This window comes from Artibeus jamaicensis, unplaced genomic scaffold (assembly GCF_021234435.1).
Source record: "Artibeus jamaicensis isolate MK-2021 breed Jamaican fruit bat unplaced genomic scaffold, CSHL_Jam_final contig_786, whole genome shotgun sequence".
NCBI classification, from domain to species: Eukaryota; Metazoa; Chordata; class Mammalia; order Chiroptera; family Phyllostomidae; genus Artibeus; species Artibeus jamaicensis.
The window spans coordinates 3375875-3389199 of NW_026521971.1; positions in this window are offsets into that span (position 1 = coordinate 3375875).

A 13325-nucleotide genomic window follows, 5' to 3' on the forward strand; every position below is an offset into this window, starting at 1 on the left:
CAAAGCAGGTGTATGTTTTTACAAATTTGCCCAGTATTAGAGATACTAATTTTTCGGGTTATTAAAAAATGATTTCTCTGTTTAAATTTTGCCTTAATGTAGTGCTATAAATAACGAGAACACTGAATTTCACAATTACCATTTATATAGTATTTTCTTTCTTTCACCTAAGTATGTAAATATTAATTAAATTAACTTAAAAGTTAATTCCAAAGGGTCGCCAGTTCGATTCCCAGTCAGAGCACATGCCTGGGTTGCAGGCCAGGTCCCCAGTAGGGGACACATGAGTGGCAACCACCCATTGATGTTTCTCTCCCACTCTTTCTCCTTCCTGTTCCCTCTCTCTAAAAATAAATAAATAAAAACATTTTTTAAAAAGTTAATTCCCACAAATTCCACTGAAATAAATGAAATAATAAATAATAGTGATATGAGATTGTCATAGCAAATATGTGGTTTGCATGCAATTATTTTTTTTCTTTAAGATTTTATTTATTTATTTGTAGAGAGGTAGAGGAAGGAAGACAGGGGAGGAACATTGATTGGTTGCCTCTCTCACCTGCCTCAATTCGGGATCAGGCCTGCAACCCAGGAATGTGCCCTGACTGGAATCGAACTGGCAGTCTTTCACTTTAAGAGACAATGCTCAACCAACCAAGCCACACTGGTCAGGGTTTTTTAGTACTATTATTAACTGCTTTATTTTTATGAATAAAGAAATTTTTCAAAGCAAAAAAAAAAAAAAGAGATGCTTGTTCTTAATATACAGATCTCATTTATTCACATATACTATTCTATGCATAGATTAGTTCAGGAAAAGTATACAAGAAATTGGAAGGGGAACTAGGTGACTGGGGGACAGGGTTTGGGTGATTTTTCACCTTATACCCTTTCTATCTTTAGGATTTCAATCCATATGAATGTATTACATATGTCAAAAATTTTTTTCTTCAGAAAATAAATTGGCATCAGGTCAACAAAAATTCAGATTCCTGGGTCGACTCTTGACATAATGAGTCAACTACCCTGAGGGCAGGTTTTTCTGCCTTTTAAACAAGTCTCCAAGTGATTTTTTAAAAATATATTTTATTGATTATGCCATACAGTTGTCCCATTTCCCCTTCTTCATTCCCCTCCACCCTGCACCCCCCCAACATTCCCCCTCTTTAGTTCATGTCCATGTGTCACAAGTCCTTTAGCTTCTACATCCCATACTATTCTTGCCCCCCCCCCGTCTATTTTCTGCCTACCATCTATGCTACTTATTCTCTGTACCTTCTCCCCCCTTCTCCTCCTACCACTCCCCTGTTGCTAACCCTCCATGTGATCTTCATTTCTATGGTTCTGTTTCTGTTCTAGTTGATTGCTTAGTTTGCTTTTGTTTTAGGTATGGTTGTTAATAATTGTGAGTTTGCTGTCCTTTCACTCTTCATGTTTTTTTTAACTTCTTTTTCTTAGGTAAGTCCCTTTAACATTTCATATAATAAGAGCTTGGTGATGATGAACTCTTTGAACTTGAACTTATCTGAGAAGCACTTTATCTGCCCTTCCATTCTAAATGAGAGCTTTGCAGGATAGATCAATCTTGGATGTAGGTCTTTGGATTTCATGACTTGGAATACTTCTTTCCAGCCCCTTCTTGCCTGTAAGGTCTCTTTTGAGAAATCCGCTGACAGTCTGATGGGAACTCCTTTGTAGGTAACTGTCCCCTTATCTCTTGCTGCTTCTAGGATTCTCTCCTTCATTTTAATCTTGGCTAATGTAATGATGATGTGCCTTAGTGTGTTCCTTCTTGGGTCCAACTTCTTTGGGACTCTCTGAGCTTCCTGGATTTCCTGGAAGTCTATTTCCTTTGCCAGATTGGGGAAGTTCTCCTTTATTATTTGTTCAAATAAGCTTTCCACTTGTCGCTATTCCTCTTCTCCTTCTAGTACCCCTATAATTTGGATGTTGGAACATTTAAAGATGTCCTGGAGGTTCCTAAGCCTCTCCTCATTTTTTGAATTCTTGCTTCTTCATTCTTTTCTGTTTGGTTGTTTCTTCCTCCCTTCTGGTCCACTCCATTGATATGAGTCCCAGTTTTGTGTCCATCAGTATTGGTCCCCTGTACACTTCCCTTCATTTCACTTAGTTTAGCTTTCATTTGTTCATCTAATTTGTGACTAAAATCAACCAGTTCTGTGAGCATCCTGATCACCAGTGTTTTGAACTGTGTATCCAATAGGTTGGCTAATTCTTTGTCGCTTAGAAGTATTGGCTCTGGGGCTTTGAGCTGTTCTTCTGCTTGAGCCATAATGTTTTGGTTTGTTTGCCCCTGTTATGTGTGAGGGGCAGAGCCTAGGTGTTCACTAGAGTGGGTCTACCCAGTCACTGGGTGGGGACTGGGGACAGGGTCCAAGAGGGAGCAAAGGCATTTGTTGGGCTCTCTCTCGAATTTCGGGCCCTTCTGCCACTTCCCACAAGCAAATTGGGCCCTCCTGGTGCTGATTCCCAGGTGGGTGGGCTTGTGTATGTTCTAGGCCCCTGTGGGTCTCCCCACCGAACTTTCCTATGAGGCTGGGTGTCTCTCCCGGCACCTCAGCCCCTGAAAGTTTTTCCAATCGGTGCTTTTAGGCCTTATTTCCTGTTGCTGGGGCCCTGGGTTGTGCGGTCTGTCTGACTGACCATTTTTAAACCTGCCTGGTTTATCTGCACACAAATGTGTGTCCACAGTCAGCCATCTGTCTTGCATGCCTCACTGGGTTTGCTCATTTCCTCCCCACCCCTGGGTCCGCCAACCACTGCCTCTTCCTGCCAGGACCCCTCTCCGCCTGCCGCCAACTCTGCCCCTCTTATGGGTCTGGATGAATGGTTCCTTGTTGTTGGACTTTGGTACAGTTCAATTTTCTGTCTGTTTTGGTTGTGCTTTTGTTTCTACATCTTTGTTAAATCTTGGTTGTGCATCCTTAAATTTGGTTGTGCAAGAAGGCACAGTATTTCCACCTATGCCTTCATCTTGGCCGGAATTCCCCAAGTGATTTTTTAAAAAATATTTTATTGATTGTTTTTTTTTTAAGATTTTATTTATTTTTAGAAGGGAAGGGGAGAAGGAGAGAAACATCAATGTATGGTTGCCTTTCGTGTGTCCCCTGCTGGGAACTGCCTGCAGGGAACTAGCCTGCAACCCAGGCATGTGTGGTTTGCAGGCCCGCGCTCAATCCACTGAGCTACACCAGCCAGGGCTTTATTGATTGTTCTGATATAGTTGTCCCAATTTTTCACTTTTGCCCCTCCCACCCCCTACTTCCCACTTTCCTCAGGCAATCCCCTGCCTTTGTTTATGTCCATGGATCAGGAGTATAAGTTCTCTGACTATGCTATTTCCTATGTTGTACTTTAAATCCCCATGGCTATTCTGTGACTATCAATTTATACTTCTTTTTTTTCAGATTAAAAAAAAGATTTTATTTATTTATTTTTAGAGAGAGGGGAAGGGAGGAAGGAAGAGAAAGAGAGAAACATGCGTGTACAAGAGATACGTCAATCAGCCGCCTCTCACATGTCCCTTACTAGGGATCTGGCCCTGACTGGGAATCTAAGCAGCAACCTTTTGGTTCTCAGGCTGGCATTCAATCTCCTGAGCTACACCAGCCAGGACCCAATTTGTGCTCTTTAATCCCCTCACCTCTTCATCCATTCCCCCCAAACTCCCCTCCCATCTGGTAACCATAAAAATGCTTTCCATATCCATAATTCTGTCTCTGTTATTGTTCTCTTGGTTTATTTTTTAGATTTAATTGTTGATAGTATGTGCTTATTGCCATTTTATTATTGATAGTTTTGATCTTTTTCTTAGATAAGTTCCTTTAACATTTTATATAATAATGGTTCGGTGATGATGAACTCCTTCAGTTTTTTCTCGTTGGGGAAACACTTTATCTGCCCTTCAACTCTAAATGATATTTTTGCTGGGTAGAGCAATCTCAGCTGTTAGTCCCTGCTTTTCATGACTTTGAATATTTCTTGCCAACCCTTTCTAGCCTGCAAAGTTTCTTTTGAGAAATCAGCTGACAGTCTTATGGGAACTCCTTTGTAGGTAATTATCTGCTTTTCTCTCGATGCTTTTAAGATTCCCTCCTTCCTCTTTAAGCTTTGGCATTTTAATTCTGATGTGCCTTGGTATGAACCTGTTTGGGACTCTCTGTGCTCCCTGCACTTGCATGTCTATTCCCTTGACCAAATCAAGGAAGTTTTCTTTCATTATTTTTTCTAATAGATTTCCAATTTTTTGCTCTTTCTCTTCTTCAGGCACCCCTATGATGCGACTGTTGGACACTTGAAATTGTTCCAGAGACTTCTTACACTATCCTCATTTTTTAAAATTATTTTTTCTTCTTGTTGTTCTGCTTGGTTGTTTTTTGTCTCCTCATATTCCATATCATTGATTCTCAGCTTCATCCACTCTCTTGTTGACTTCCTGTAAATTGTTCATTGCCATTAGTATATCCTTCATTTCTGCCTGGCTCTTTTTATGATGTTGAAGTACTCATTGGGTTCCTTAAGCATCCTTTTAACCAGTGTTTTGAATCCTGCGTCTGATAGATTGCTCATTTCCATTTTATTTAGTTCTTCTTTTGGAGTTTTGATCTGTTCTTTCACTTGAACCATGTTTCTTTGTCTCCTCATTTTGGCAGCCTCCTTGTGTTTGTTTCTGTGTATTAGGTAGATCCACTATAATTCTCTGTCTTGGTAGCATGGCCATTAGGTTCCAGTGGCACTGCCCTCCCATCACCCAAACTAGGTACGAGAGCTGTGCCCTCTGTGTGGGCTGATTACAGCCTTCTCTTTGTAACTGAGCCTTGATTGCTGTTGGCAGGTCTATGGGAGGGATTTACCAAGGCCAGTCAGCTGCAAGGACTGGCTGTGCCTGACCACCAATCTCTGCCCTCTGGGCAGGAATAGCTGTGCAGGGGCAGGGTGGTGGTGCTCTGATGTTGTCTGTAGCTGTTTACTGGGTGAGCCAGTGCTGGGGTTTCCTGGGCAGTACAGGTCAGGTCAGGTCAGGTCAGCCACCACCTGTGTTCCACCAGGGGCCTCCTAGTGTGAGCTACCAAGCAATCTGAAATGGGTGCTACTTGTGCTGGCCTTGGAGGTTACCTGGCGCAGCCAAACTGTGATCCAAAGTTGGCTGCTGCTAGTGCTGGGCCTGAGGTCACTTAGCCAGTGGTATGGGACTAGGGGCAGGCCTGTAAGTTGGGCGGGGCAGAGCATCTGGTAAACACCAGGGTGGGGCAAACAGTGTAAGTCTCAGATAAAGCTCCAGCCTGCTGGTTCTGTGGCTCTGTGGGAGGGAGGGCTTAGAAAAGACACAGTGGCCTCTGCCCACCTTTGTGTCTGAGAGAGAGCTGTCCCCCAGCTCTTGCCCTAATGCCAGACCTTCAGTTCCTCCCTGTATGCCACTGGTGCCTTTCAAGCTTCTGCCCCGCTGGTGCTGGCATGTGTAAATTCAGCACAAGCCCTTTAAGAGGAACTGCTAGGAAGTCCAGTAGTTTTTTTCACTGGCTCCAATCCCATTGGTTTTTAGAGCCAGGAGTTATGGGAGCTTTTCTTCTTGGCACTAGTACTTGAGGGTGGGGTGTTTATGTGGGGCTGGGACCCCTCGCTCCTGGGTGTTCCACCTGAATTTTTATCCACCATACATGTGGGACCTGCCTTTCTGTGTCTATGTGTATCCACAATCCTTCTGGGTTGATGTGGTTTCTTTAGTTCTGTAGTTGTCAGATTTCCATTCAACTTGATTTCTGATGTTTTTGAGTGATTGGTAGTCTGTAGTTTCGATGTAATTTTGATGTGGTTGTGCAAGGAGGTGAGGTGTGTTTACCTAAGCCTCCATCTTGACCTCCACATAATAGCTAAGTCCAAGGCCAGTTGCAAAATCTCTGCAGTAGGGACTCAGTGATAAAGCACTTCCAAGCAAGGGCCAGCAATGTCGGTCAAAGGTGACTTGTTTAGCTCCATACTTTCTGAATCAACTTTAGCCTCTTTCAAACCCTCCACTCAGGAGGGAGGGACAAGGAAGCTGCTGGACTGTGGGGTACAGGACAGGGATCACTCACCCCCACTCATTAACTATAACCACCGGCCTAGGTCAGAAAGGTCTGACCTCTCCACCACCCCTTCGGTGTGTGTTGGAGAAGAGTGTTACCCTGGTTCCACAGCTGGCCCCAAGGTAGCTGAGGTGTTTGTTCTTCAGTCGCTCCACACACCACATTGTTGGGGGCTCCTAGCACTAAGTGACCAACCTTTATATGGCACTTCCTGGATGAGCCAGAAGTTAAATTACATGAGGTAGAATTGCCTATGAGGCCCCTGCATGTCTCGGGAATTGATCCCAGACACCTCCGAGAGGCCCTCACTCATGCAGTGACATTCGAGATCTTGAATGGGAGAGAGGAAGTGCCTCTTTCCCTAGGCACTCAGCAAAAAGCTGAAATGCTCATAAATACCTTGTTACAAGTGTTGATAAAAGGGAAAGTCTTTGCTTTCTCCTCCCCAAGGCTAAACCTAAGTGGGGATCATGCTGCAGGGGATGGGACTGCGAATGCTTTTACAATGTGCCTCTCGTTGTGTGGACTTTTGCTTGTGGCTGGCGGGAAACCTAGTGTTCTGACCTGGTCCACATCCTGGCTTATCCTCTCGCAGGTGCCTTCTAGCGGTGAGTACCCTTGTGGCTCTTAACTGCTCAACCCATGTCCACAAAATGCAGCAAACGCTTGGGAGAGAGAAGGCAAGGCTCCTATTTACAGAAGAGGGTGCAGGGGAGAGAAATGAGAAGAAAACTGCTCAAGGGGCAGCACAACAGAAACCTTTCCTCTTATATGTAACATGCCTGGGGGCCTTACTGAGAGATGCCCCTGTCCCTGGGGGGATGAAAATGCTAATGTCCATCCTTTTAGGCTTGCCGTCTGTGACAATGGCTTGTAGCCTCTGGTCGAAACAGGTCCCAAATCCTCAGGTCCCTGTTCCGGGTGCCAGATGGGGGGTGCTCCACCTGCAGGCCCCCCCACCCCCCCACCACAGATGAGAATGAGTCTATCAAGACATGATCTGCTTGGGGAGGAAGGGTGGCCAATCTCTCAAAGGAGAAGGGCCAAGAGCCCTTTCCTCAGTGGGCTTTTATTGGGTTCATTTTGCACAGGAATACAGGTAAAGCTCATCAATCATAGTCAGGCAGTAAGGATCAAACAATAGATAATATATAAATAACTACGAGGGCTTATTCTGAGTTAGGGTCTATTTGCTAAAGGGCTATAAAACTTTGGGGAACAAACTCATTTCATGATTGGACCTTTATCAGAAAATAAGAGCATTCTTAGCAAAGCAGGTTTCACAGGATTTTGTTACACATTCTTTCTTAGGCCTGATCACCCTGGGGAACCTGCCCTTTCCAGCACAGGGCTGTACCTCCCCCTTTCATTGTTTCAGGGTTAAGTCAGGCAGGGGAAGTAAGGCAGCCAAGAGATTAGGAGACTTCTTGCAGACAGAATGGGGACTCAGGCAGGCTATGCCAAAGCTGAGGGGTGAGGGTCCATCGCCCCCTTTTGCTATAGCCCCCCCAATTCCATCCCTGGGGACCCCTTCATGACTGTGCCTGTCTTAGGTCATCACTCCTTTGAAGAATTTTATCCATCATTGGCTAACCAGTTATGCACTGGGGGCCCGGCAGTGTGAAGTAAAGGGGGCAGAAGTGGTGCCGCTGCCAGGGAGATAAACTTTGTCTCCTTAGTGGCTTATGGTCCCAAGGTCACTCGCTCAGCCTTAGCCACGGGGATTACAGTTTCTGAAACCAAGCAGGGCAGTTCCCAACACCACATAATGAAAACTCCTTGTTCTACAGAGGGAGGAAATAAAACCAAAGAGAAGAGATTTCCCATGTCACATAGCCACGGCAGAGTAGGGCTGAGGCTCCAGCCCCAGCTATGCTTCTGCCACTACAGCCCAAATATCGCATTACAACTGTGTCCAGCATACTACCTCCAGAGAAGCTAAAGGACTTGGATTCAAGCACAGAAGGTGGGAAGACCTGGTTTTTATGGTGAATTCATTGCCTGAGATGATCTCCTTTCGTAAATTGAGTTGTATTAGCTGCAAAGGGCTCACGGGAGAATCCCTGCGAGGACTAGCCCTCTCTGTTCATCTAAAATGGGACTTTGTTGCCCAGAATTCAGTTCACACCCCCTTTCTCAGGCACCTACCACCCATGGGGCAGACTTTGGATTCTAGATTCTGCATGTGTGTTCTAGCCCACAGGACCACATATCCATGGTCAGAGATCTCCTGGCTGCACTCTGCTGCTGTGTCAACTTTCTGGTCTTGCTCTCCGGATAGAATGGTCCTCACAGTGACTCTATGGTGTGATCTTGGGCAAGTTATTTCTCCTCTGTGAGCCTCACCTTCCCCTGCTGAGCCACACCTTCCTCCTTTTTGCCATACTCTAAGCCTTCCACCTGAAATCAGACCATCTTATTATTCCAAGAAAAGAGTCAAATTCTTGAATCCTGATTTGCGAAATAGATTCTTGAAACCCAAAGCTTTTTAGAGCAAGAAAGTTTTTTTAGAACACTGAATGCACAAGAGGCTGAAAAAACCCTGGCTGGAGTGGCTCAGCTGACTGGACATCATCCAACAAAGCAAAAGGTTGCCTGTTCAATTCCCAGTCAGGGCACATGCCTGGGTTTTGGGCCTGGTCCCCAGTTGGGACCTGTGTGAGAGGTAACTGACTAAAGTTTCATATTCATGTTTCTCTCCCTCTCTTTCTAATTCCCTTTCCCTCTCTCTAAAAATAAATAAATAAAATTGTAAAAGAGAGAGAGAGAGAGGCTGGAAGACCCAAATCTTAAATTTCATACCAGCAACAGCAGAGTTAGAAAGAAGATTTGGTGATGCCAGAGCCAGGTTTTCAAAAGGCTGTGGGGGGCAGGAAATGGGGCAGAGAAGAAAGCATCTCAGTTAGCTACCAGCATGGGTCTCTGAGAAGGGACGGACACTGCCACTTCCTACTTCCTCCTTTCAAACCAGGATGCTCAGATTAGGTTTGAGATTAGGATGCTCAGAAAGGTTTGGGGGCTCTGAGAGTTGAGAGAATCTGTGCCTTGGTCTGTAAATAAGGTGAAAGTCTAAAATCTTTCATTATGAGAAGGTATGATAGAGGTCAAGTAGAAATGGCAGGTGGTTGTGCCTAGGCAAGTGGGCCTGAAAGCATCTCAGGCTCATGCTTAATGTGCGAGGGTCCCAAGGAGCAGTAAAATATGTCCTGAGCCTTAAAACAGCATGGAATTTGCTCAAAGAGAGGATGGTTGACCAGGAAGGGGCTTCTGGTGATGCAATGCAATGCAGACATCTGTAGCCACCATAGAGACTGAGGATGACAGCTCACAACCTGGTAGTGGTGAGGTCTGCCTGGCTCCCTGCACAGGAGAGGAAGATGGGTAATGACCAAGGACCAGACAACCAGCCCTTCACCCCCACTCCATACCATGACCACATAAGCTCTGCAGAATGTAGCTGTGATCTTGGATAGCAGAAGAGGGACGGAACCTTCAGCTTGACTGAGGGTACCCCTGAAGTGACTGAGCAATCATATACCCGCCCAACTTCCTGAATTCACCAGCAAGTGACCAGATTATATTTCTGCTATCAAATGGAAATAGGTACTATAGAAAGTCATTCAGAAAATAAGACAGTTATCATTTTGGCACACTTGAGTTTTCTGAGTTTATTTATTTATTTATACAAGCAACAGTTTATTTAGAAAGTCATAAAGGTAGAAGTAGTGAGCCACGGAAGAAGTGAGCCATCTGGGCTGCAAGGGCTCAGGAAACAAGTTGCAGAGGCAAAAGAAGGGCCCTTAGAGCTTGGGAGAAAGGAAGCAAAGGTACACACCTTGAGGGAAGAAATGGTGGGGGGGAGGCACAGGTGTTGTCAAGAGATGGCATGTACCTGAGTTTTCAGACTTTAAAATTTCATACAGCCACGGTTAGCCAAGAATCATGCAAACTTGCTCCCGCCCACTTGCTGCTCACATACTGTGTGGTCTGGGTGAGTTTTTCTCCCTAGCCTCTGTCTTTGTCTGTAGAATGGTACATAGAGTACATTTTCACCTCACAGGATTTTTGTGAAAATTAATATTTTAGTCCGCAGAATGGCTAAACTTAAGAAAGTGACAATACCAAGTGTTGGCAAGGATGTAGAACCATCGAAGCTCTCGCAAGTTACTGGTGGAGTGCAAATTGATACACTTCAAAAAAACTGACAGTATTGCCCTGGCCAGTTTGGCTCAGTGGGTGATAACATTGTCCTGTAATCAGAAGGTTGTGGGTTCAATTCCTGGGTTGGACACATAGCTAGGTTGTGGATTTGTTTGGGAGACAACCAATCAATGTTTCTCTTTCCTACTGATGTTTTTCTCTCTTCCTTCCTCTCTTTCTTCCTCCCTCTCTCACTAAAAGCAATGAAAAAATGTCCTCCAGTGAGGGTTTTTAAAAAACTATATATTAAGAAAAATCCTGATAGTATCTACCACAGTTAAATATATGTATACTCAGTAATTCCAATTTCAAATACGCAACAAGAATAAGTTGTATGTTCACCAAAATATATGTTTAAGAATGTTTACTACAACTTTATTCATAAGAGAAAACAAACTAGATGTCAGCAATAAAAAATATATATGAAATAAAGTTGCTTCAAATTAGAGGTTTTTTATTATTTATGTACTTTTAGAGAGCGGGGAAGGGAGGGAGAAAGAAAGGGAGAGAAACATCAGTGTGTGAGAGACACATCAATTGGTTTCCTCTTACACACCCCCAAATGGGGACCTAGCCCGCAACACAGGCATGTGCTCTGGCCAGGAAACAAACAGGTGACCTTTCAGTTTGCAGGCCAGCGTTCAACCCAGTGAGCCTACCAGCCAGGGCTAAATTAAAAAAACAGAAATAACAAATCCATCAACTATAAAGTGAAAAAATAAAGCATGGTACATTCATACAATGGAATACCAAACGGTGATGAAAAAGAAACTACTTATACAAACAACACCATGGATGAATTTCACAGACATAATGTTGAGCAAAAGAAGCTAGACTACAAGAGTACTTATTCTATGAGTCCAGAGAAATGAAAACCAAAAGCAGGCCCAACTAGGTTAGAGATGATAGAATAGTAGTTACCTCTGGTGAGGAGGCAGGCATTGATGAAGAAGCTTCTGGGATGCAGGAAATTTTCCATCTTGCTCTAGGTGGTAGTTTCATGAATATATGCAAATATAAAAGTTCACAGAACTATAATCATACTTCTGTACTGCATAGAAGTCATAACTCAATTTTTAAGAGAGAAGTGTTGCCCTGGCCGATGTAGCTCAGTGGATTGAGTGCCAGCCTGTGAACCAAAGGGTGGCCGGTTCAATTCCCAGTCAGGGTACATGCCTGGGTTGTAGGCCAGGTCCCCAGTAGGGGGTATATGAGAGAAAGCCACACACTGATGTTTCTCTTCCTCTCTTTCTCCCTTCCTTTTTCTGAAAAGAAATAAATAAAATCTTAGAAAAAATAAAAAGAGGAGTGTGAAAAGTGGGATAGTGCATATTGCATGCTTAGCATGACACCAGGGTGGGTTCCTGAAGGAACTTTGCGCCCCTGTATTCTCTCCTTTACATGGCCCAACCCTCTGCAGCCAAGGCTAGAGGAGTAAGAGAGGACGTTGGGAGGGAAAGCAGGGGTTGCTGCAAGCCCCTGTGCCCCGGAATCCAACTGAGGCCTTGGACAAAGCTGCAGAGAGGAGCACTCATCAGTTTCTTCGCTTCCACCTCAGCCGACCAGTGCCGCGCCGCCCTGGTGCGCGCAGGGCCCAGCCTTGGGAAGCTGCTAGGGCCGCTCTAGGCAGTAGGGCATCCACACCTAAGTGCTAAAGGAGAAAACTTTCTGACCCTTATCTTCTACCTTGTACCTATCACCACCAGAGGACTGTGGGCCCCGACTGGATTGGAGGGTGGTCAGAGTGGGCCAGCCTCCCTCCAGGCTGAGGTGGATTATGTAACTGCCTCAGGCCACGCGGTGGGGAACTGGGGAGGTGGGCTTTGACCCTAGGTCTGACTCACCATGGATGAGTCAGAGCTTCCCAGAAGAGCTTGGGCTAGCTCTGTTCTATCTCCTCCCCCAGAGGGAGGGTCTGTGGGGATACAGGGTGTGTACTGTGGTCTCAGAGTGGCCACACCCAGCTCAGCAAAGATAGGGACAGGGTTGGGGTTACCTGCAGTCTGGTCCTCGCCAGTCCCCAAGAACTACCAGCACTGATAGGCTCCAGCCAGCAGATGGTGCCAGAGGGTCAGATGACTATCCAAGGAGAGCACCTTCACTGAGCTTGCCCCTCCCAGGTTTGCCCTTTTTACCATGCCCCCTCACTGAGATGCCTTCTAGAAGCAGCCCTCTCTCCTCTTCAGTTCCCAGTCCCCTGGCCTGGCCATCAGAGACTGGGTGACAGCGCAGCCTGATTGTAAATCCAGTGTGCCCCTGGAAGAAGGCTCTAGCCCTGTGGGTCAGTGTCCCTCTGGGAAACCAAGTTCACACACAGCAAATTCTGGTGGTACCGCTGGTAGGCTCAGCCAGGAACAGAGCAGTGCGGTGCATCAAGGGGTCTTTTGCAGATGAAAAAACCATGACTGGCATGACCTACCATTTCCTGCTATGTCCTTCCTCCCATCTGAGTCTCTGGACTTCCAGAGGATCCCAGTACCATCATGGCATCTGGAACCAGCACACTAGGGCGACAACTACCAGAGGGAGCAACCTGTCAGAGGGGACTGCAGCCTGGCCTGCCAGCTGGCTGCGCGTGTTGCTCCGGGCCAGCCCCGGAGGTGCTGAACATTCCAAGAGCCAGACTCCAGGAGACATCAGTGGGGTGAAGGTGAGTGTGACTACTCAGTACATCCTACAAGCCAGGTGTCAGTGTGAGAATGAACGCTTGGTCAGGAAGGCCTGCCTGTCTGCCAAGCGGCCACTGAGTAGCATGGATTTCCGAAGGAGAATTCCTGAGAGGCCCAGACACTGGCTCAGAGAGCTGCCAGTGTGGCCTGTGCCCATCAGTCAATAAATATTCATCCAGTACCCTCTCTGCCCCTGTCCTAGGCAGTGGTAGAAAAGATAGAAAAAGGACTTCTGCCTTCAGGGAGTTTATGTTCTAGAGGGTTAGACGTGATAAGCACAAATTAGAGAATGTTAGGTAGATAAGTGACAGACTTGATCTAGAAAGTAAAGGTGGGAGGGCAGAGGTGAAATATTTCAGCAGAAACCTGC